Source organism: Lates calcarifer, linkage group LG10 (assembly GCF_001640805.2).
Source record: "Lates calcarifer isolate ASB-BC8 linkage group LG10, TLL_Latcal_v3, whole genome shotgun sequence".
Taxonomy (NCBI): Eukaryota; Metazoa; Chordata; class Actinopteri; family Centropomidae; genus Lates; species Lates calcarifer.
The window spans coordinates 4,840,948-4,864,751 of NC_066842.1; the positions used below are offsets into that span (position 1 = coordinate 4,840,948).

A 23,804-nucleotide genomic window follows, 5' to 3' on the forward strand; every position below is an offset into this window, starting at 1 on the left:
CCCGTAAAGTCTCGTGAATCTCCACGCGGCATGAGTGCAGATGGACGGCGTGGGGTGTGTGGAGAGGGTCTTACAGTAAAGGTGTTATAGATATTGAAGGGGGGGTGGGGTGAGAGACTGAGCATACTGTAGAGGGAGGTTTGTTTGTGCGCCTTTGCATGGACAAGTGTGCGCTCCCCGTGGGTCTATTCCGTGGATGAGCGGGGTCTTGTGCGTGGGCACGGCCGGTGAATATATGAGATGGAGTAGGCAGCGGCTCAGCTCGCCGTGTTTTCCTCTCCCTCGGCTTAAAGATGCAGTGTTTTTGTCCGCCAAATGCACTGGATGCTGGGATAAAAATTCTCCAGGACCAAAACAGCACCAACGCTTGGCGGGGGGATATATAGAGACAAGGGAGGGAGGGAGAGAGGAGGGAGGGAGGGGGAAGGTTGGATGGAAACCCAGATGCTAGAGCATTAGAGGAGGGTTTTTACCAGGAGATAACCTACTCCAAAGCTACACTTTCCCCGAGTCCACACCACACTATCCACCTGTAATATTTTCCTATTCTGTCTCTTTTTTTTCCTCCATGGCACATTTGCGGAGAGCTGATCTCAGAGCGGTAGTGTCTTTAATCAGCTCTACGGGCTGTAAAGTGAGAGAATCTAAACGTGACGTCAATGCCTAGTAACTGACGCAGCCCTTCAACAAAAATGGCTTTTTATTTATTATTTTTTTTCTTCTTCTCGTCAGCAAAGCTTAATTACTAAATTTTACAGTGCTCCGTCGACTAAAAGCAAAAAGAAAATCCCGCAGGGAGCGTCGGGTAATCCGCGTTCATCAGTATTTGGACCTATTTTGCGTTTGCATGAGTTTTCAGCTGCTGAAGTGACACTGGGACGAGAAGCTTCTGAAGAGGGCGACAAGACATCAGATATTGTCGATGATATTGGCAGCGACGACGAGTTCCAGATTTTAGTTGTTGAGGAGGGGAAAAGTAGTGTGATTTAAGAATGAGGAGGAGGTGGTGGTGCTGCTGCTGTTGAAGGCACATTGGGTTCAAAAAAAAAAAAAAAAAAAATCACTGCAATGATGCAACAGAGGGGAATCGGGGCTCTTGTGCAGAGTTGGAGAGGCAAAATTAATTTACATTACATGCACTTCACGTAACGTTCCTAAGCGATGCCTTTTGTGAGTGTTTTTTTTTCCTTCCTCGTACTGTGACCTAAAAATAGCAACATAGTTTTGATCGTGCGCCAGAAATAGACAGACGGGTATCACTTGTATAAAAAGGGAGGCGATTCTGAGCAAACTTGGACGTGCCACTGTAAGCCTACATAATAACAAATGGAGGTCTTAATCTGTTGCATTTCTTCCAGACTCTTGTTGCGGCTTCTCACTAAAATCTCAATCTCTCTCTTGTTTCTCTTTCTCCACTTTAGGACAAGGACGCGCCTGCACCACGGTGAGTGAGACATTTGCACATGCAATGTTTGATTCCGTGTACTTTTGTGCCTTTGGTAGTGCATGCTCCTGAGTGCCTGTGCCGCTTCTCCTCTCCCAGTTTCGCCTCCTCCTCCGTGTCATGCACGCAAAAACCACTTGACTCCCGGTTGTAGGCATGGATTTTTATTGGCATGCTTTACGAGCCGTGTTTGACTGTAGAACCAAAGCATAGAGCAACCCTTCCTGCAGAGTAGGAATCACCCCTTTTGGTAAATAAGCAAGTGCAAAAAAAAAAAAAACTCCCTTTGTCTGTTGGCGCTGTTGAGTCTCTATCACATATTTATTTTTTTCCCTCCCATCTCCCTGCTTAACCGCGAAAGCGAGGGGAACCCTTCTCTGATGAGCGCTTACGGACGCCTTTTCCCTCCGTTTTCTTGCTTTTAAGAGGAGTCGTACTGACAGAGAAGCGGCGGTGGAGGAGGAAGAGGAGGAGAGGAGGGAGTGAAGTGAAGGAGCTGTTGCTGCAGCAGAGACCAGGCGCACCGCATGGGGAAACCCGGGAGCTGTCCAGCAGCAATGGTGCTGAAACCACACCAAGTGGCGGTAGTGGGCTGTTGCTGGTGGTGGTGTGTTTTGCCTGTGTGTGTGTGTGTGTGTGTCTGTGCGCGAAAGGAGGGGAGGGGGGGTTGGTGGTGGCTGGTGTTGTTCCTGGCAGCCAAAAGCTTTATTTACTCCTGTTTGGAAACCAACAGCATCTATTCTGAGCGAATCCTCTTTCCTGAAGCGACGTTGGAGGAGAATACTGAAGCGCCCCCGCTTCCTTTAAATTGCCTGCGCTTTCTGAGGGGAGACATTTGGCTCGAAAAGATGTTATAACAGAGCTTTTCCCGCCTGTATAGTTTGAACGGCCTCATCGGATGCCATAGGCAGGCAGACAGACAGAGGGAGAGAGAGGGGAGGGAGAGAGAGATAGCAGCCGGACCGACTTGGATCAGCTCTTCTTCTGCTCACGTCAGTCCCGTCATTTCCTCCCGTGTCTGGCCAACTCATATAGGAATCAGTCTGATTTCTTTACCAATCCAGCCTCTGTTTTTCAAGTGAAGCAACTTTGCCGCCGCGTTAAAACTGACAGAAGACGTGTCGCAGGCGTCAAGTTTGTTGTGCGCTTGCGAAAAGGTAGCAAAAACAGTTGCGATGGTCTGTGTCTGAGTTCAGCGAGACGAGCCTGACTTCAGTGCTGTTATGTGCTTTTTGGTTCAGAGCTCTTCCTCGCAATAACTTTGCGTCCTATAGCGACGAGGAGGGCGCACGAGAGGCGAAAAGGAGCGTCGCTATTATCGCCTCCACTCCAAGAAAGAGTTTTGAAGGAATCTCCCTTTCAATTAAGGTATCAGTGCTGAATTAGCGACCCGGACCGGCAAGATGATGAATAGGCTACAGGCGTCTGCACAGTTCTGCAGCCCGACTGGGACACAGGACCCGCGCTCACCCCCCAGATCTCAGTCTGTGCACGACTTTGGCCAATTTTCCCAGTATTTTGCATGCAGGCTACGAGGCTACCGTGCCACAGATGGGGGGTAAAAAAAAAAACCCTCAACACATCGACCACCTGTCTTTGTCATGCAAAATCCCGATTGCACTTCACCTGCGATACATTCCTCCACCTCCCCAAACACACAAAAATAACAACTCTGTAATTCTTCGTCGGTCAAAACGCGTAAATACCGACTCGAGGGGCAACATCTTGCTCAATAATTCAATACCGAGCGTGTAATTTCGGTGGAAACAACACGGATTCCCGAGTCGTGACTGCTAAAGTGAGTAATGTGCGCGTTGGCTGCGTCAGGAGAGGCAGTCACTGTGCAGTGCAGACGGTGGGGGAGAATCGTGACTGACTGGGTTGCAAATGAAAAGACCACCCAATAAAAAAAATACCCACACCGGGAGGGGGGGAGAAGGGGGGAGGGCATGGCGGGAGGGAAAGGGTGGGGGTCTGGGGTCTGGGGTGGGCTTTAGACTCTGGGTATGCACTAACCATTTCCCTAACACCCCCCCCCTCCAACACCACCTTCAATCCCAAATATCTCCTTTCTCCCTAAAGCTTGTTTTTAGTGTGAGCCCTGCTGCTTGCTGGCAGCCAACTTGAATGCAGACGAGTTTCATCAGTGATAGTGGGGCGGTGTGGATGGAGAGAGAGGAAGAGGAGGAGGAGGGAGGGAGGGAGGGAAGATGAGGAGGGGGGGGGGGGGGGGTTTGTTGGTTCGAGATCAAACCTGGTACAAACAAGGGGGTGAGGAGGGGGGGGGAGTGAGAGGGGGGTCCGGCTCCAGATCGTGACCCGGCCTCTACCTCGGTATCCAGTAACTTGCAGCTCCAGAGGGGAAGTTGAGGCTTGTTTATAGGGGTGAGATGCTTGCAATGGCCTCTGAAAAACTAATGGAACTGTTGCAGGAAAAAAAAAACAGGTAAGTTACTTTATCTCTTTGATCATTCCGTTACTAAATTTGACCAGAAAAATAACAAAACATATTAAAGATTGTTTGAACTCAGAGTGTGTGAGAATGAGTGGTTTACGGTCGTGATTAACTCTTTAACTCTTGATGTGATGCTCAGCAATGTGTTGTTGTTTTTGTTAAGTTGCATTGTCGCTGTATAAGCTGTAAACTGTTGCAGTTATGTCGTAGCGGGGGATATAATCGCTGTCCTGTTTGCTTTTAACCTTAAAACCGCTGTAAATGACTGAACCATCGTGGCTCCGGACTGAAATTGCAGTTCGGAGACCCCCGTGTCGTTTTCGCAGTGGTACCCTCCGGTGAACTCTATAGGTGACCATGAGTCGCCTCAGATGCTTCTTGCTATGTTGTGATGCGATGTAGAGAGCTGCGCGAAGCTTCCCGCACTTTGTCGACGTGCTATTGTTATTTTTATCTTCATATATAAATATATATATATATATATAATATATATATATATATTTTGCTTGGTGTGTTTTGCATTTGCCATCATTTGATTGTAGCGTGTAGCTGGCTCGCACGGAAAGGGAAAGAGGGGGCGGCGTTATTTGTGGTGATGTGAAAATGGCTCATCCTCGCTGTCACATATCTTGTTTATTATCATTGTCATCAGAAGTTCGTGTTATTTATCACGATATAAAACCATTTAGAGCGACGGTCCGTTTCGCAGCCTCGCGAGACGCCCTGCAAACGCCAAAAAAAAAAGAGAAAAAAAAAGAAAAATGCAAATGCATATTAACAAATAGCCGCATCAAATGCTCATATACCTATATCAATGCATATAAGTATACACTTTCTCTGGTATAGATCACAATTTGGTTAGCCCTGTCTATTTTTTTCAAAAAGGGGGGTCCCTATATGAGCGAGACACCGATTGGTTGATGACGAGGTTTGGTTTGCTCCAATAAGAGCCCTCCCTGCTCTCTATTTATTGCCAGCAGTTTACAGCCTTGCTCCCTCCTCACCCAGAGCTCTGGAGCGGCTGCAGAGAGCCAGCGCTTCACTATAGGGAGACACACCACGGACCAGGGAATATAATACAGAGAGAGCGAGCACATTGACAACAAAACGCATCGATGCACAGCTCCCAATGATCACACGGGCTTTGCACATCCGAGCGTTTGGATAAAAAAAAAACAAACAAAAAAAAAACAGAAAAGAATAGGGAAGCAAGAAAATATGAGGGAGAGACAGAGAGGGAGAGAGGAAGGGGGAGAGGAGGAAGGAATGGATGAGGGAGGAGAGACGAGAGGGGAGATAGAGGAGAATTCAAACTGGAGAAGGAGTGGGGAATCAAAGCGAAAGGACCTTGGACAGCTCTCAGTTGCAGCAGCAGCCTTGGCATCCGGAGACCCCCCTTCTTTCTCTCTTTCTCTCCATCCTCCATCTATCCTCTCCTCCTAGTGTGTATATGCGTGTGTCTGCATGTGTGTGTGTGTGTGTGTTGGAGGGACACACTCGCCTCGGGTTGCCGATGGCTGGAGATACAATCAACCGAGCCGGGATGGGAGATAAATTCACGGAAGCGAAAAAGGAGCAGACTCCCCGGGTGTCACGGAGTCTCCGTCGGACGGCAGCAGCAGCAGCAGCAGCAGCAGCAGCAGCAGATGATGATGATGATAATGTCCTTCACGAATCTTTTTGCGGTCTGGGCTTGCTGTTCATAACTATTAATCTGGGAAGCCCTTACCCCAAAAAGCATTTGCGGAGGGCGCAATCGCCGCGCCGAGACATCGACATCGGGAGACGGCTCCAACCGTGGAATTTTACAATCTTTCATTTTTTAAGGGCTTATTCCTTTTTCTGCTCGAATTTTCTTTTTGATACAGTGTTGTCCTTATTTACTCTTGTTATTTTCGTCATTGCCAAAGCAGGGGCGTTTTTGTCATGGTTGCTTTTCAGCCCCTACGTGTGTCATTTTTTTTCTAGTCAACAGTTTTCTTCTTTGTTAGAAATTGTGGCGAAGCTCTGCAGCCACGTCGCACCCAAGTTTTGCTCAAACTCTTGCGTGCCTCAGTGTCCAGAAAAAAAAAGATTATTTTGGTATTTCTGTCAACAAACATGTCATCGGACTCAAAAGTTTGAGCCATGCAAGATTAAGTCATCATTTCAGCCAAACACACACCCCCTCCCCCCTCCCCCTCCCCTCAGCCCCCGTCCCATTGAACACTGAACAGGAGACATTGGCCCCTCGGCAGAGCAGAGTGTAAACATGGGGAGACCCTTGCAATGAACAAGTTGCACGTGGGCATAACACTGGAGGGTGTGTATGTGTATGTGTGTGTGTGTGTGTGTGTGTGTGTGTGTATGTTTTGGAGGGTGGGGTGCCACTTTGCTTGAACGTCATTGAACCTCAAACCCTGTTTTAAAAAAAAGAATGTGGGAAACACACACACACACACACACACCTGTAAGCAAAGTGCATATGCAAGGGATTCCCCAACAAGGCCATCCTAACATAGGGAGAAGCCCAGATTGGCAGATGGAGAGGGATGAGGAACAGCTGCAATCGCTGCCTCATACACTGACCGAGAAGAGTGTATGTGTGTGTGTGTGTGTGTGTGTGTGTGTGTGTGTGTGTGTGTGTGTGTGTGTGTGTGTGGCCTCCGTGCGAACATCCACGCACACTCCCCTTTAACACACACACATACACACACTGGAGGCGCACACGTGTCTCCTTCCCAGTTTTGTGAATAGTAGTTAATCCACCTCAAGCATCGCCCACCACTGTTCCCTGTCAACGTTCCCCACAAAGAGCACACAGAGAACCGGACACGACCACGTCCCTTCAGCCTGACCCACCACATTCAAAACGAAACGAAACGAAAAAAAAATCATCAACCCATGCCCCCCCCCCCCCTCCCAAATTTCTGCAGCTTAACAACTCGATCAATATACTCACAAGTTCTGCAGCACAGCAGAAACTCTGGCCTCTAGAGCTGTGTGTGGATTATGAGTGATGTGTGCACGCAAAGTGATCACACCGATGAAAACAAAAGCCAGAGATGAGCGTTCCCTCTCTTAAAAGACAGAGTAAAAAGAGCAAAAGAAGATGCAATTCACTTTAGCCTCGAGAAGAAAAGCACATGCAACTCAATGGCTCAGTTTGTTCTCTACTGTCCCAACACAGTTTCAGGGAACATCAGTGTGAAAAAATCATCATTTATGCAAGAATATAATTGCAATAAAGAGCCAAACAGGAGCCAAGTGTAGTTTTAAGATGTAGGAGGTGTAGGTCCACTGATAAACGATCCCCTGTATGAAATATGAGCCCCCTCTTTTACATTACAAGATCTTAAAGTTACAGGCCTGGAGCTGGGCGAGAAAATTTATTGTCAGGGTGGAAAAAAGTGCACGTCAGACGTGGAGTTACCAGAGAAAGAAACTAGGAGGTTAGAAAAAAAGTTCATGATGTGCTGCGAGCAAGAAGAACACACCTTGCTAAAAAAGAAAACAAAATCCCAGCAGGCGTGTCTGTAATTTCCGACAGTGACATGTAACCCAACCCATGATCAAAAGCACTGACCTGCTGAAGGCCCGTGAAGGGGGCTGCGAAAAGCTGCGCACAAGATGCGGTTGCATAAACGACCCCGTTTCCTCTCTGCTCACCCGAAAAACCGCCTTCGTGCGTGTGAGTCTGAAACGAACACACGTGCCGTTGATTAACTTTAAAGTACACAGTAAATGAACACACCTGGAAACGACACAGACACACACGACATAGTTTTCTTAAAAAAGGAAAGGGCGTGACCTCTGACCCGGGGAGTCGCCATGCGTTTTTTCCTGCTAAAGCCACAGTTGTGTGTGTGCATGATGCGCGAGGCTGGTTCTCTGTTGTTCAGTGGGTGCGGATGTGACTGGAGGTAAACTTACCTGTGCGTGTCTTAAGGGTGACGTAATTGTTGCATTTTACTGTATGGCTTTGTGTCAGTCTGGTGCGAAAAAACCGAGTCTTTTCTGCTTTAGTTTGAGTTTGTGGCGCCGTCTGTTAACTAACTGCAGGTCGTAAAGTTTCCCCCAGATCCCCTCTTACACCCCCCACCCACCCTCCCCCGTGTAGGCCGCAGACTTAACTTCTTGGACGGTCAAATCTCACCACGCGTGTCCTGTCTTTCTGTCTTGCAGGAGGGAACAGTGACAACAACAAAAAACACAAAGGCAAAGATGGAAACGAGGTGACTTGTGAGCCCGGGTGGACCCTGCTGCTGCTGCTGCTGCTGCTGCTGATGATGATGATGATGCTGCTGCTGCTGCTGCTGATGATGATGATGCTGCTGTTGGAGCCTCCAGCTGTGCGCCGGAGACTAAAAGAGAGGGGACCCACGTTTTGGATGTTTTCACCGAGGAGTGCACAGACAGAGAGAAAGAGAGACACCGACCCTCCTCCTCCTTCTTCTTCTACTTCTTCTTGTCCTCCCCCTCTTCCTCACCCAGAGAAAGGTAATTGCACGGCCTGAGATGTGTTAGAGGATGAGGATGACGTCAAACCCAAATCACCCTTTAAATTGCATTTTGCGTGAGGCTCGTAATGACCTGCTCGGTGCATGTGCTGGGGCTTGTGGTGCTGGATTTCCTTCTCTTCTTCTTCTTCCTGGATGTTTAATTACCATCTTAAACGTAGAGGATTTATGTTGTTGTGATGGTTTGAGACGCTCAGTGAACACAGGTGTACAAGTAGCAGTCTGGACACTTCTGAATAATAAAAGTCTTGTGTTATTCCTGTGAAACATCCATAGGAAGGTCGTGTGGTGTGTATTAGTGAGTTAGGAGTCCTGTCCTGTCCTGAGAGTACGGGTGGTTTTAGCTTTGTTGTGATATATCAGATGACTCCGGAGACATTTTGCGCGCTCTGTCACCCGGAGTTTGCGTGCTTTTCTCTTGTCCTGGATCGTCAGCATAACTTGATCATATGACTTTATACGTCTTTGTATTTTCTAACAGTGTAGCAGAAGCCTGAACGCAGGCCTAACGCTTGGCATTCAATATGATGTTATAATTGTCATGTCTGAGTCCAGTCATCTGGCTGCAGTTTAACTTCTTCTGCTGGGTCACCGTTCACACTGGGTTTAATGTCAGTCTTGGATGCTGTGGCCAAAGTTATCCGGTGATTATGGACTGTCTGCTGAGCAGCTATGACTGACTGTAACATGCACTGTATCTGCTTTACGCTGCTTTGTTTTTTTGGCACCAGGAGCTGTAAAGTCCCCTCCCCAAATACCTGCTATGTCACCTCTCAGTGTGAGTCATCATATCGTGGACAGTTCAGGCAACACCTCGACGTCACGTTAGATTTACTTGCCCTTGTGATAACGCTGTGGCTACCAGCACGAGCAGAGAGGAAACAATTCATACCTGTATTCTAATAAATCAAGACAAAAGGTCCCTCCCTGTTTCTTTACATTAGATTTATTATTATTATTATATAATGCAGCAATTATCAGTTTTCACTGTAAATCCAAGAGTGAAATCAAAATATAAATTCAGAGGAAATATGATCATGTGGATGTGGCTGAAGGGGTCAGCAGGGTCGTCCTGACCTGCTCCTGCAGTTTGCATCCCCTGTTACAGAAGGGTTTGATGGTGCATTCAGGTGCTTCTTGTAAGCCCCTGCTTCTGAGACAGGAAGTGGTAATCATGGAGGGTTTGACAGTCACATGCTCTTTGCCCTGGAACAGCAGCAAAATGGATGCTATAGATGTTTTAGCCATGTGTGTGCATGCGTGTGTGTGTGTGTGCGTGTGTGTGCTGTGTGAATAAAATCACCAAGTGATGGTGATATCCTAGAAAAAATATGATTTAAAAAATAGTCCAGTGGAAAGTAGAGTAGGTTCTTTTTGTAATGTACTACAGATCTGCATTTTCAGTACACAGCCTGTTGTAAAAGTAAAATTTCTCTGTGTTCAGAAGATGATCAAGGTTAAAGTTAGGGTAAATTATTTTGGTATATTTTGAGTCAGTTCACCTAAATCACTAAAACAGGATTCTTTTCTTAATAACCTGAGTGGTTTGTATTGTAGCCGTGTGGATATTTTGTTTTTATTTGTCCAGGCTTTGAGATTTCCATCTGTGATATTTTTACCTCCACCCTAATACAGTGGAGGCGAATGAAGTTTTGTTTGTGGTGCTCGCAGCATTGAAAATTTACACTTACAGCATCGTCATTTATCAGGATAATCCACCAAACACACTGTCAACAGTTGTCCCTGGGATTATTTCTTCAGTACAAAGTAGTTCCAATGAAAACTGTTGACAGTGGGGTCTGTTTGTTATCCAGGGTAACATGGACACTGGCTCTGCTGTTAAATTTCTAAATATATTTTCCCAGTGCTGTAAGACCTGCAAAGCAAACTTCCATTCACCTCTATTATATTGAGCTGGTGCCAGAAATCACAGAGACGAATGTCAAACTCTGGACAAACAATACCCAAAAATATCTGTATAGCTAGAGATACATGGAAACTATATTTAACTGGAGTTTGGGTGAACTAACCCTTTAACTGTACATAAGATAGTGGCCAGTGCAGTTGTCATTTTGTTTGCATCAATTATAAAAAAAGGAAGATTTGTGTAAAGTGTAATTTTCCTGTGTTTGTATTATTAAGTCACAGCACAAAGCTATTTTGTCCATGGGCTATTTGGTGCTTTACTGTAATTAGTCAGTATTATTTTAGAGTTTGGTGTTTGATGTATATCGCTGTGGTGATTGTTTACTCGCCCTGGCTTGTACCACTTCATTGCACGTCTTTAAATATGATGCTCACGTTACTGCTTCCCTCTCGTGAACTGAGCTCAGGGTAGTGATATTTCTAACACCACGTCACCATGATTCAAGTGGGGATGTAACATGGTGAGCTGTCAAATTGAGGGAATTGGTTGGGGTGTATTTCATATCATAGAGTTCAAGCTGCTGATGCCATGTTAACACTGTGGTATCATGTGTGTGTCGTGAAGTAATATATTTTGTTTGGCTGTCGTAACTCAAAGAGGATATATCCATAATAAGTGTCCGTAATGATTTAAGACTTATGTCTCGTGATGTTTGATTATTTACCTGCTCTACAGCTCTAAATGTGCTATACAAATAATTACTATAAATTACATAATTGATGAGACCTTTAATAGCCTACATACTATCTCAAGCATCATGCAGTATGTTTTACTTTAAACAAAGTGTAAAGAGAGCGTTTCTGCCCTGACGTCACCAAACCTGTTCATGATAAATCAGAGCATTCTCCTAAATATCCACTGACAATCTTCTCCTCTTGTTTAATACGAGCTACCAACCAGTCCAAAGCTATATTTAGGGAGATGACGTCATGGTTAAAACTGAGACCATGGGGCTTTGAAGACGCAGGATACAAAAAGTGAGGAGTTACGATCAACTCTGTGTGCTGATAACACAACACACACAGTATGCGCTGCATCCTAACTTATTATCAGAAATAGATAATATTTATTTATGCATTTATCTTCAAGGAAAATCCCATGGAGAGCAGTATCCATGTGTTTTCAGCTGAGAGGCATGGTAGTGTGGCTCCACAGAGCTGTTTACATCTGCAGTCTCTTGGAGACCACATGTTGATGCAGCCAAAATCCATGTGGTTGACTTATTCCTTAAATTTATATTTAAGGGACTCATCAGGAGTTTTACTTTTTCAATCAACATGAGCAATATCATTAGCAGACAATCTGAAATGTAGATATACACAACAATTGTTGAGCACTTTGCCGATCAATGAGTGGAGCAATTTTTTTCCATGACTCTTTTTTTTTTTTTAATGTTTGCCCTGCTCTTCACACAAATGGAAAAATTCCATTCAGTTCAGTTTTATTGGTCATGCATAGGTTAACACAGGGTCAACAAAATGTGGTGGACGGAAAAACAAGTCAGCTCAGCAACAAGAGCACTAGCTGTATAAAACAAGATATAAGATAAAAAATAAATAAGAACTGGGTGAGATATATATATAAAATATAACACTATATACATAAATGAAAATGAGGATTTTTGTGACAAATGTATGCGACAGAATTACACACTGGGTATGCAGCAGTCCTGGTTCAATAGCAGCAGTCTTGGTTGATAGTGTAGCAGTGCAGTAAACAGTGCAGACAAACAGGTAAACAAATATACATTATGGAATATTTAGATATATATGAGTTGAGAGGCCTGATGGCCTGGTGGTAACAGCCGTCTGTTAGTCTGGTGGTACTTGTGTATCCCCTGCCAGACAGTAAAAGGAGAGCAGCCTGCGTGATTGGTGGCTGTGGTTCTTCGCGATGTGTTGTGCCTTCTGTAGGCACCGCTGGTGGAAGATATCCTGAATGGCTGGAGATCTGTTGCCAGTGATGTGCTGTGCCACCTCCACTACTTTCTGTTGTGACTTGCAGCTGTGGACAGAGCAGTTCCTGTACCAGACCGTGATGCAGTCCGGCAGCGAGCTCTCAGTGGTGCACCTGTAGAAGTTTGTGAGGATGCCGGTGTTCATGCCAAACTTCTTCAGTCTCTTAGAAATAGAGCCACTGGTGAATTTCCTTGACTGGTGTTCATGTGTAGTGACCAGGAGAGATCATTGGTGATGTGCACCCTGAGGAACTTGAAGCTGCTAACTTGGAGCTGTACAGGTGCAAGGGAGCAGGGAGTACAGGAGTGGGCCGAGCACACAGCTCTGTGGTACTCCTGTGTTGACGAGCAGTGAGGAGGAGGTGTGGCTGTTGATTCACACCACCTGCGACCTGCTCGTCAGGAGGTTGAATATCCAGCTGCAGATGGAGGTCTCCGGTCCAAGATCAACAAGTTCAGAGACAGGTTTTGAGGGAAGGATGCTGTTGAATACCTCCATGTTGAATGGAAGTTGTGTCAATATCACGTCTGAGCATTAATTGTTTGTGGGGGAGGTTGCTTGTTTCATTTGCATATAGTTTTTGTGGTATAGAAGGAGACGGGCGTCGTTGGTGTGTGTAGATGGACTGTAACGTTACAATCCACCTTACATTTGGGTTTCAGACAGAGCGAAACATCAGATTTTTTCAGGTGCTTAAAAATTAGATTTTAAAGGACACGGAGGGAGAGGGAGAGCTGGTCTTTTTCCAGTGTATTACAGAGCTCCAATGTTGTATTACATTTATTTTTTAAAATCAGCGAGCCACACAGTGACGTCTTCATGGTTACCGTAGTTTATTTTGAGTTAATCTCACATACACAGTTCTGCTGCTGGAAATACTCTTGTGAACCAGTGTATCAATCCTCGACTGAAAATAGACCCCAACAAATAAAATATTTACTCCTGTTTGAGTCACATTTTCTAGAAACTACAAGACCCTGCTATTTTAGGTAGTAACTGAAAGTCTATATTTGTCGTCTGTTTTTTAAGATTTGAAGATTATATTAGGCTTGGTTCTATTCAAGAGATTTATTAGCAATGAGAAAAAGGTAGAATAATCCAAATCCTTGTTCTCTAAGAATCTGAAAGTGACAATGAAATGAGACATTTATCATAATATAAATAATCATTATTGTTGTAGGTGCAGTCAAATGTCTTAAGCTCCCTTTTACACAGAGCCCAGACTCTTGATTACGTCTCCTTTGCTTGTTTACACCAAACCACAATGCTGGTTTGGTGAGAGGTTTTAGACAGAATGCCAGTACAGCAGAATCAGACGTGACGTGCAACGCAACAGTGTGTTTGTTCCTCTGTACCATCTCTTCCTTTTACACAGCTCTGTGGCTACTTCTGCTGCTGGTTTAAAGGTGGGAAAACAGTGCTACCCCCAATTCCGCCTTCGTACCTTTTATACCGAACGGTGAGGTGGAATAATGAGACAACATTTCCTCCTCGAACAGGCTGTATAATGTTTGTATCATATTCCACAGAAAGTCAATCATAACACTTTTTATTAAATAACAGCTGCTGTGATCTTTTACTCAATTTTCACCTTGATTAGTGGTTAGTGTTAAGAGTCAGTTGAATAATCTTGGTTAAAGCTGTGGTGATGATTTTACTTACTGTAGTCACAAATGTAGTGGCAGAAAGAAGCATTTGTTATTGTACAAATTAGAATAAATGTCCCATGAGATCAGGGTGTCTTATCTTGCAGATGTAGCCCCTGTAAGTCAGACCTCCACTGAGAATGGACTGAGGTCGACCCTGTACAGGAAGGGTTTAGATGATGATGTGACTTGTCTCGAGCCTCTCAAAACTACCGAACCTAAACTTGGATCTATTATAACTTGTTGAGAAAGAATGACAAGGCATCATTGCACAGTTATCTTTATACCTTGTCTTTAAATATTTGAAGAATGTACAAAGTTGGGGGGATGGGAGGAGACCACTGTTTGGTTTGCATGTGAAACCAATATCAAAACTGTTCCATAAGGTTTGGTATGCCGCTGCCAGTACACTCTGCGTGTTTATTATATATTTACCATGATCACCATGGTCTGATATATCTGCCACTTTTGGGGTGCTATTTCAGGAGATGATCCTATAGGTCGTATCAGGGGTTTAAGTATAGAGTAGTGTTCAGTTTGGAGAGTTGTCGGTCATTTTGGAGGCTCTTGCTGAAACGACTGATGCTGATAATGGCTCCAGAAGAAGCCAAAAGCACGGCTGCTGTTGCAGTGTTGACTGACGGCTTTTTCCGCCACCTAAACCGTGCCCTCAAAGTGTATAACCCAACTGAAATGGCATCTGTCCAGGTCTAAACCACAAAGAGTCGAGTGGAAGTTTCAAGGCATTAATAGACGTTAGCCTGTGATGGCTGATTTTCACCTGTTTTTTCACCAGTAAGATGAAAAATTAGCTTCCTTTTAGCAAAAAGATTAAACTAATTGTACACAGACACACTTTCAGTGCATTCACTCAGTTTTCATACTGATTTTTAAAAAAACTTGATGGTTGAGAAATACGAGCATAAAGCTTTAAAAAATACACAAAGGCAGTTGTACCATTTAACATTCAACAGGTACTTTCACAATAGACATAGACTTCACTTCAGATCAGTTTAGAGCTTCACTAATGCCTCCCTTAATCTTAATTCTACATAGCAATACTACATTATAGAATCGAAGGCAGTTTTCTTTTTTATGAATGCACACACATAAATACATACATTTTCAACCCTGTGATTTATACATAACTAATCTGAGCAAATACAAAAGCAAATACATTTAGAAGAAAACTGGTTGGATTATGGTTTCCATCAACATAATGAGAAAATGTTGTTAATTAATGTACCTGGCAGATCCTTAAAATTCAGTATATACCACATAACGACCACGTCTCTTCTCATCTTCTCAGCTGCTGTTTCCTGTCTCACTCTGGTCGGTCAAATAAAGGCAGAATACCAAAAACAAATGTCAAAAAAAGATTACTGACGATATATTTCATTTGTTTTCTGCTAAAAAAATCCAATCACACAATACCATATCCACATGTAAGGTTAGCACTAGCTCTATTAAACTTTTTTATGGTTGTGTTTAGGCACTCACAGGACTCAGGTAATTTTTAGATTTTAGGATTAATAAAGAAAAAAGTCCACAGTGATTTGAACTAAAAGACAAGATGTGTTTATTAACATTTAACCAAAATCAGAAACATTACCCATGAATAAAATCCACGCAGCGATTACTTTTACCATCACAACACAATAGGGAAAAATTTAAGATGATATCGAAACATCTCTACGAAACATTTTTTGTGGTTAGCTCTCTGTGTTTGGTCTTTGAATGCATCACATGTGGACTTACTCCTGATTGGCTCTGTCACAAATCCACCACTAAACCAGTTTACGTCCTTTTGAATTAAATGAGGTTCTGATGTTGGCCAGTCAGCACTTAGTCTTGAAACTCACTCAGTTCAACTAATTCAGTTCAGGTTGGGACTTAACAGTATTTATTTGATATTTTGAATTAAGCATTTATCTCTGTTTAATTTTTCAGACTGTAGCTGTTGGGGGAATCTCTCTTAAAGGATAACACTGGTGTTTTTGAATTTTACTTTCCCATCTTTTTGGGCATAAATAATTGATAGGGACAAAAACTTTGGAACCAAGGCCACTGCAAACAGCCGCTGTAATGTAAACCAGTGGGCAACTGTCCACATCCTAGTTCGTCCACTAAAGTGTTTGCTTTTGTCACTGACAGGCTCAGATTGTGTTGCACAGAATCAAGGATAGAAACATGATTATATATCACTACCAGACTCCATTGACGAAAACAATGATTTTACCCCCATGTTTGTATTACTGTGTGACTTTCAGTGGTGGGAGAAGTATTCAGATCCTTACTGAAGTAAAAGTACCACACGCTCAATACTGCACCGATTCCAAAGATTTTTGTCTTTATCAATCATTTACAAAATCAACCCAGGTTCAAAAATACCAGAATTATCCTTTAAGTTGGTGGTTGGAGTTAAAAGTTTTAGCTTGGAGAGGAAAACGCAGATATTGGAGGAAATGGTTTAAAAAATGTAAATAAAAAATTTTTACACGCATGCAATCGTTTGCATAACTTACATTAAACGGATGGAAAATGAAATGAGCAACGCTCCAGATCCTGCTGGTGTTTTCAGTGTAGTTTCTGCTCTGAGACGTGCATGCTGACAAATATAGTCTGATCTAATCAGAGTAATACATGGGTTCTTCATGCAAGTGGTTATTTCTGTTTTAAATCAGAGAGTGAGTACTTTGAGCTCTGAAGTGAAGGTTTTTAGTAACCAGGTGTGACATTTTTCAGTCTGACATTAACCAAACCTGGGCTGAATTAAGATTTTATTTGGTCACATGAGGTTAAAGACCAGTTATCTTTTTTTCCTATATTGTTAAAAACTTAGTTAAACTCTGTTACACGTTGGTGGAACGTAAGGGTATTCCACTGACATCCAAAAAAGGTTTCACACTGCTCTGAAGTTTTAATTTTCAGTCACCATGTTGCTTTTGCTCTGATTAAACTGTTATCTTATTCATAACCAAACGTTTTTACAGTTTTATTTGTCCTAAACTATAAAACTAAGATTAACACGTGACACTTTGATGTGTCCTATCAACCTCTGCACATGTTTGTTACCTGATCCCACATAACAAATACCTTTCTGTTCATGTAAAACCTGGATATCGACATTAAATACTGTTTGTACAAGAGATGAGTTAAATTAAAAGCACAGCAATTGCTGAAATGACAACACAGTAAATCAGGATATATCATAATCATTACACTTGTTTGAATTGAAACAATTGAAATATGACTCATCCTTTGTTGGAGTAATGTAGTTTGTGTTTTCTATTAATTTTTGGACGTACACAGCAAGGTTGTGAGGTGTAAACCCACACATGATTTTCCCTTTGTCAAACACAGTTCATCCATTTCTCTGTGACTGGCATATATCTGTATAATGTAGAAATTATTTTATGAATCATTAAGTAGCATAAAAGTCGTGTAAGTTTTACTTGGGCCTGTCAGGAGGGAATGCTAATGTAAACACAGTTTTTGGAAATTAAAATTCTTTATATATCATGGTGAACTGTTTGTAATGTGACGATCATTGACTGGATATTATTATAGTCTATTATAGTATTATTATAGTCTTCCTCTGTCTTGGCTTTGTGTCTTCACTGTGTGTTGTGTGTGTTGAGGAGAGTCTTTTGGAGTTTCTGGAGGTCTTGATCTGCCTGTGTTAAGAACCGGATGGTACTCTTCCTCTCAGCATTTGAATGGGGAGGAGAAGGTGTGATTGTGTGTGTGTGTGTGTGTGGTGGGGGGAGTGTATCGTCACCACCACTCCTGGTCGTGACTCACAGCGCACAATGCTTTTCGCTCCTCTCCTGAGCATTTTATTTATTTTTAGCTGAGCAATGTTTTATACGCCCGAGCTGTAGGCCTGCACACAAGACACACACACACACACAGAGAGAGAGAGAGAGAGAGAGAGAGAGAGAGAGACACATGTGATGCAGAACATACATCCATTCATCCACTCATTCTTATTTCTTTGTCACTGTTTTTGTCCGTCAGTCAGTCAGTCAGAGGTCAGACTTTTTGTCATTCGCCAAAGTTCATATTGCTAAGATGTCAAAGTGTATACGTGTGTGTGTGTGTGTGTGTGTGTGTGTGTGTGTGTGTGTGTGTGTGTGTGTGTGTGTGTGTACTGCCCCTACATTGTCTTTGCATTGTCTGCAGAGAACTGAGCCTGATGGTGTCAAAACAGATACAGCAGACGTTTCTTAAACGGCGTACTCTCTCATCAGATCACTCTTATTTCAACTGTTTTCTGCATCTGATCGTAAACTGGAGTTTGGGCACACTGGAGAATATTTGCACATGAATACATCGTATTTCATGCAGTATTTTAAAGTTGTTGTGGCTCACATGCAAACAGCTGAAGTGAACAGTTTGAGAAGGAACTGCTCAAAATATTTTCCATGAATGAAAGACTGAAAAACACCAACACACATTTGAAGACTAGCTTTTTTTTCCCACATTATAGTTGTAGATTCCCACTAGGTATTGATTTGGTGACGTTCAGGTTAAAAGACGTCTGATAACGCTCCACAATGAAATACAGACATTTGATTCTTTAATTGTTGTCGAAACAGCAGTTACATGGGACCTAGACTTTCCTTTCAGTCATTTTAAATGTTTTGATGTGCTCAGTGGGCTCTACTGTGTTCATATGTTTGTCATTAACCAGCTCAAACTTTGTGCTCAGATTTGCCTTGATTTCTTCATTTCAGATGTTAAAGTCCAGCCTGTCTGCACGATCTGAGCCTTATAATCAGAGGACAGAATTTTGATCTGAAACCCTGACACAGTACGAGACAGTGTGCTTCAAAGTCCAGTTCAGACCAGTCATCGTGGTCAAATTGCTGTTGTAATCAGATTTGAAACCAGACGAGTTAATTTCACAACACAATTGCAAATCACATCACTTCAAAACAAAAGGCTGAGCTGAACAATTGATCAAAATGTTAGAGAAACTGAAATGTGGCCAAGTGCTGTGCCCAAATCTTCTTTATCACCTGCCTCTCTGCTTGGATTTTTTTTTTTTTTAAATAACTTTTTGCTGGTTTCCTCCTCATCCTCGTCCCTTGTCTCTTCTTCTGTCTCGAAGTTTCTGTCTCACTTGTGATTTCCTTTCTGTCTCTGTCTCTGTCTTTCTCCTCCTCTCTCATTCACTCCGTCTCTCGTCAGGGGCCTGAGGTGAGGATTGACAGAGGGGAAATCCTGACTGACTGAAACCCAGCTGATGATGTCTCTCCTTCCTCCTCCTCCTCCTTCAGTTTCTCCTCTTCTCTCTCTCTACCTTTACCACCTTCGCTTTCTTCTCCCTTCTTCACCCACCCTCCCCCCTTCTCCTCCCTCTCTCCAGCCTGTTCATCTCTTTCTCCTCCTCATTCTCCCCGCTCTCGTGCGACAGGATTAAGGTACATCCACACTTCCCCTGCAGGCCTTCTCTCTCAAATGCATACATGTGACATGGGTAACTAAATATGACACACACACTCCCTGTCCTTGCAAATGATCACAACAAAGCATCTGTTTTGACTCCTCTGCACTGGAGGACACTCCTATAATCCCATTTTTTAAATATGTATGTTGTTTCATAGAACAGTGTCAACTGATATATGTGACAAGGATGAAGGAAGGAAGCATTTTACGGTGACACACAACATAGAGACACAAGAACAGGAAAAAAATGTTTAAAATGTGTTAAACTCCATCCTCTACTGGAGACTGGACTTCACACTTGCACAGTATATCTTTTGTCTAAAGACAAGCTCCCAAAATTGTTCCACCTTGTACTTTGTACAGACGTACTTGCAGAACAATCATGGGTCATCACAAATTAAAAATTCAAATTGTTACCAGATGTGGTATTTTCAGATTTAACGTGACAAATATGGAGTTTTCTGTTCATGCATTGAGCAAATGAGTGTTGAATTGAGATATTTTGTACATTTCAATGGGAAAAAAACATCATATCTGATACATGTAACTGAGTCCAGCAGCTTCAGGTCTGAAAATACACAATGACCCTTTTATTAGGTACACCTGTCCAGTGTATTACAGTCTGATATAACAGACAAACAAAGTGTATTGTCCTCAGTTCAAATGAGTAAATTCAATTATATCACAAAGTAAAGGCGGTGTTGTACTAGACTAAATTATATTGAGAAGTTTTTAGTCTTTATCCATACATGTCAAGAACGTCTCATAACATAATGAGGTGCAGTACAACTCCACTACCAACTTCAACCTCAGAACTAAAGACTATAATTAATTAACACCTCTCTGACTGTGTCAGAAACCTGAACATTAACTTGACTTAATGTTGTACTGGGTTTATTTGACTGGTTGTTGTGTTGTTAGCAGGTGTTTTCCGTCCTTTTCCCACCAGGTGTGTTTCCACTCAACAACAGGAATCTTTTAGATCCTTAAAAGCTTTACACTTGTTAAGACAGAGAGAGGTTGTACTGTGGTGGTGAGCGGGGTAGATTTAGGCAAAAACGTAATTTCAGAGTTTTTAATTTTTAAAATACATGAGTTCCAATCAAAAATACCATAGATGCACCTTTTGGGAAAGTTTATAGCTTTCACTGCCATCATTAAATGTGCAGTATTTTAGAGATAATATAGAATTGGATGTTAAATCACTAGAAGGTTGTGTTGTGTTTTTAATGGTAAATATTGAAACCTGTTCTTTTCACTTGTCAGACACTAATGAGACAAATCAAATACTTCTTCAGTATCAGAAATGTTTTCAAGTCCTGTTGAGCAGGTTTCAGGTTTAGGGCTGAAGAGATCTCGTCAGATTGTGGTTCTTTGTATCCTGAGTGTTTTCAGTTTCCACTTAGACACCAGACATTTCACCATTTCGAGTGAATACATCGGATGTATCCAGTTTTATATTCTACATTATATACATCATCACTGAAACAGCTTTATTTGAATATAAATAGTTATTTTCAAGCAGTGGTCTGAACTGTGTTTAAAGAAATGTACTTATTTTAGTTTGGGTTTTTTTCACTTTTAGGAAGAAATTATTACAGATTGATAGAAAATTGTGTTTGTTAGGATAGTGAGTTGCTTCAGACACACATTAACAACATATTTTACCAGTGCATCTGTGTTGATTAATTGGATTGTAAAGGATTTGATGCTTTTCGTTGCCATACATGACAGTTAAATGAATGTTTTCTGGATTTTGGACGAAACACGACATTTGAAGATATTCAACTTGGCTTGTGGGAAATACTAATGAGCATTTTCCACTATTTTCTGACATTTAAATGATTAATTGAGTAAATAATCAGCAGGTTAACTGATAATGGAGAGAACTGTTAGTTGCAGCTCTGCTCTGATTTGATTCTTGTTTGTGCCACTGAAGCAGGTTGAGTTTGGTTCATAGAACCAGTGCATCTTGGTTTGGTGACCAACACATGACACACAGCCCCGTACAGATTTAACCAGTCAGAACACACAGCTCAGGACCCACTTAGCAGCTGACTTAGGCTCCATTTAGTCTATGTCTATGCACTACAAGATCTTGGTGTTTTACCTGAGAGAGAATCACAATAAGACAACGTCCTTCACACTCTTCTGTATGTGAACAACCAGAAAAAAGATGGGCTTACGTTTTTTTAAACCCAAAAAAGTACATCTTGTTCCACCATCTTGTCACACTAATGGAAAATCAGTAGATATGTAAAATGTTTCACCATCTCTATCTCCATGCTTAGCTCTAACTCTTATTTTGTGGTAGTTCTTTGGATTTGTAATTGAATTTCTTCATTTATTAAAGTGGGTCTGAATCAGTTTTGAAGTTAAAAAAAATAATTACAAGCATCTACTTGTAATTTTTGAGAGTGGCTAAAAGTTAATACAGCACGTACAGTAAATGAGATGTGATATGTCAGTCTCACATAAATAACAACAGGATTTTTAATTTTTATAATTTTATTTTTGATGCATTTTTTTATTTAGGACTTGGAGTATGGAGTCCCACGGCCCTGAAGTGACGACAACACGTGGTGTCCTGTGGACCAGATTGTGTTCTTGCCGTCACTGCAGGTATGACAGTTGGTGCCACATGTACGACAGATAATCAGAGATTTTTGTTTTACTGATTGGATATTTTCATTTTTAATTCTAGAGCTGCAATGATTAGTCGATTAGTTAAGTGACTGTTTTCCTAATCTGTTAATTGTGATTAGTCTTTTGTCAAATGGAAATCACAAACATTTACTGGCTCCACTTCTCAACATGAGATTTTACTGAGGATCTTCATGATATATGATAGTAAACTTAATATGTTTTGGTTTTGGATTGGTAGCAGGACAAAACAAGATGTTTGAAGATGTCACATTAGACTGTGAGAAATGATAAAAGCCTCTTTACTATTTTCTAACATTTTATAGACCAAGAATATTATCAGCAGATAATTTATATTTTTAAAGTTTACTTTTAAAGGATAACTGCAGTGTTAGTCATCAGCATGGGAGTCTCCCATACATGAAGAAATGACAGTCTGCCTCGTTGTAGGCATCAGTTGGAGACATTTCTTCTTTAAAAAAAAAAACAAAAAACACCCAGTTTTCTGTCAGTTATGACTGACTGACTCCAGCATCACAGTGCTCAAAGCTAATACTACAGTACCCATGAGCCTCATTAGTAGTTGTGGTGGAGATGATGCCAGGAGAAGGCATGAATGAGAGTTGTAACATATTAAAAATGCTTCTTGAAGGATTGATCCGAAATTGATTGAGAATCAAAAAAAAATGCATTCAGTCTGCTGAATGTGCAGAATTTGATGAAGCTCAGCCTCGTAATTCACCTGCCATTAGTAATGTAGAGTAAAGACTTTATGCTTTCTGATTTGTTTTCATACTCCCAGTGGTTCTTGGGACATGTAATAGATCTCATCTAATGTTTCTTGTCTTATACCTTTTGCCTTTTTATCAATGAATCAGATTTTTTTCTATGGACTTGCTCATTGTTTCTACTGACTATTCAAACACAAGAGTTTCCAGTATTCTCAGTCAGATAGTTTTAAAACCACCCCATGCCTTTCTGATTTTGGACTAGGTCTGTGTCCGGTCATTTCTGTAACCTTCTTAAACCAACAATCAGACAGTAACACACACTCCATGTTGTGACTGACCAGCTGTGTGGAGGTGAAAAGGGAGCCAAGGATTGAACTTCTTCCTCTGGCTTTCTTTTTTCATTCTAAACACGAATAACCGAGTCCATCACTAGAATGTCTTCCAGGAGGGACTGTCAGAAAATGTGCACCTTTATCCACCCATTCATTCATTCATTCATTCATTATACATCCATATGTGTGATCACCTACAACAGACAGCTATGGCTGCATGAACTAATTCCTCAAAAAAACTTTGGCCCTCCTGAGCAATCAGAATTACCCAATTACATTCAAGTTTACAGTCTTTTACAACTACACAAATGATCAACTTAGTGAACAGAAAGAGTTGCTTTTAACCGTTATCATTCGACTGGCTGGCCTGCATGTTGGTTTATCAGCTTGATAAGACAAATGTCTTAAACAACCTATGTTCATATTTACCTGATAAATTATGCTAAATCTCTCAGAGGATTTTGGGTAGGGTGGAAAAGTGTGTGTTCATTTTCCATTTCCAACAGTCCAGCGTTTTAATTAAGAAGAGTTTGACATTTTGAGAAATATACGCTTTTTATGCCATCTGTTAAACATAAGGCTACAGCTAGCCGTCAATTAGCCTAGCTTAGCACAAAGGCTGGAACCAGGGAAACAGCTAGCCTGAATTGATCTGAACATAACAAAATCTTCCTACCAGCATGTCTAAAGACTGCTAATTGCATGCTATGTTTCA

At 42.0% G+C, this 23,804-nt stretch overlaps 1 long non-coding RNA gene across 3 annotated transcripts in view; it reads left to right on the forward strand.

The window, feature by feature from the left end:
• Positions 1–491: 491 nt before the first annotated feature.
• Positions 492–23,804, forward strand: part of LOC108889291 (uncharacterized) — a 43,722-nt gene continuing 20,409 nt past the window's right edge. Inside the window, exons 1-5 of one of the 3 annotated variants that reach the window (XR_007813995.1) lie at positions 492–1,444; positions 1,806–2,004; positions 8,064–8,378; positions 19,126–19,358; positions 21,919–22,005. This is a non-coding gene — a long non-coding RNA (uncharacterized LOC108889291). The remainder of the gene's footprint in view (positions 1,445–1,805; positions 2,005–8,063; positions 8,379–19,125; positions 19,359–21,918; positions 22,006–23,804) is intronic. The other 2 variants (XR_007813996.1, XR_007813997.1) reach the window with 2 other exon arrangements.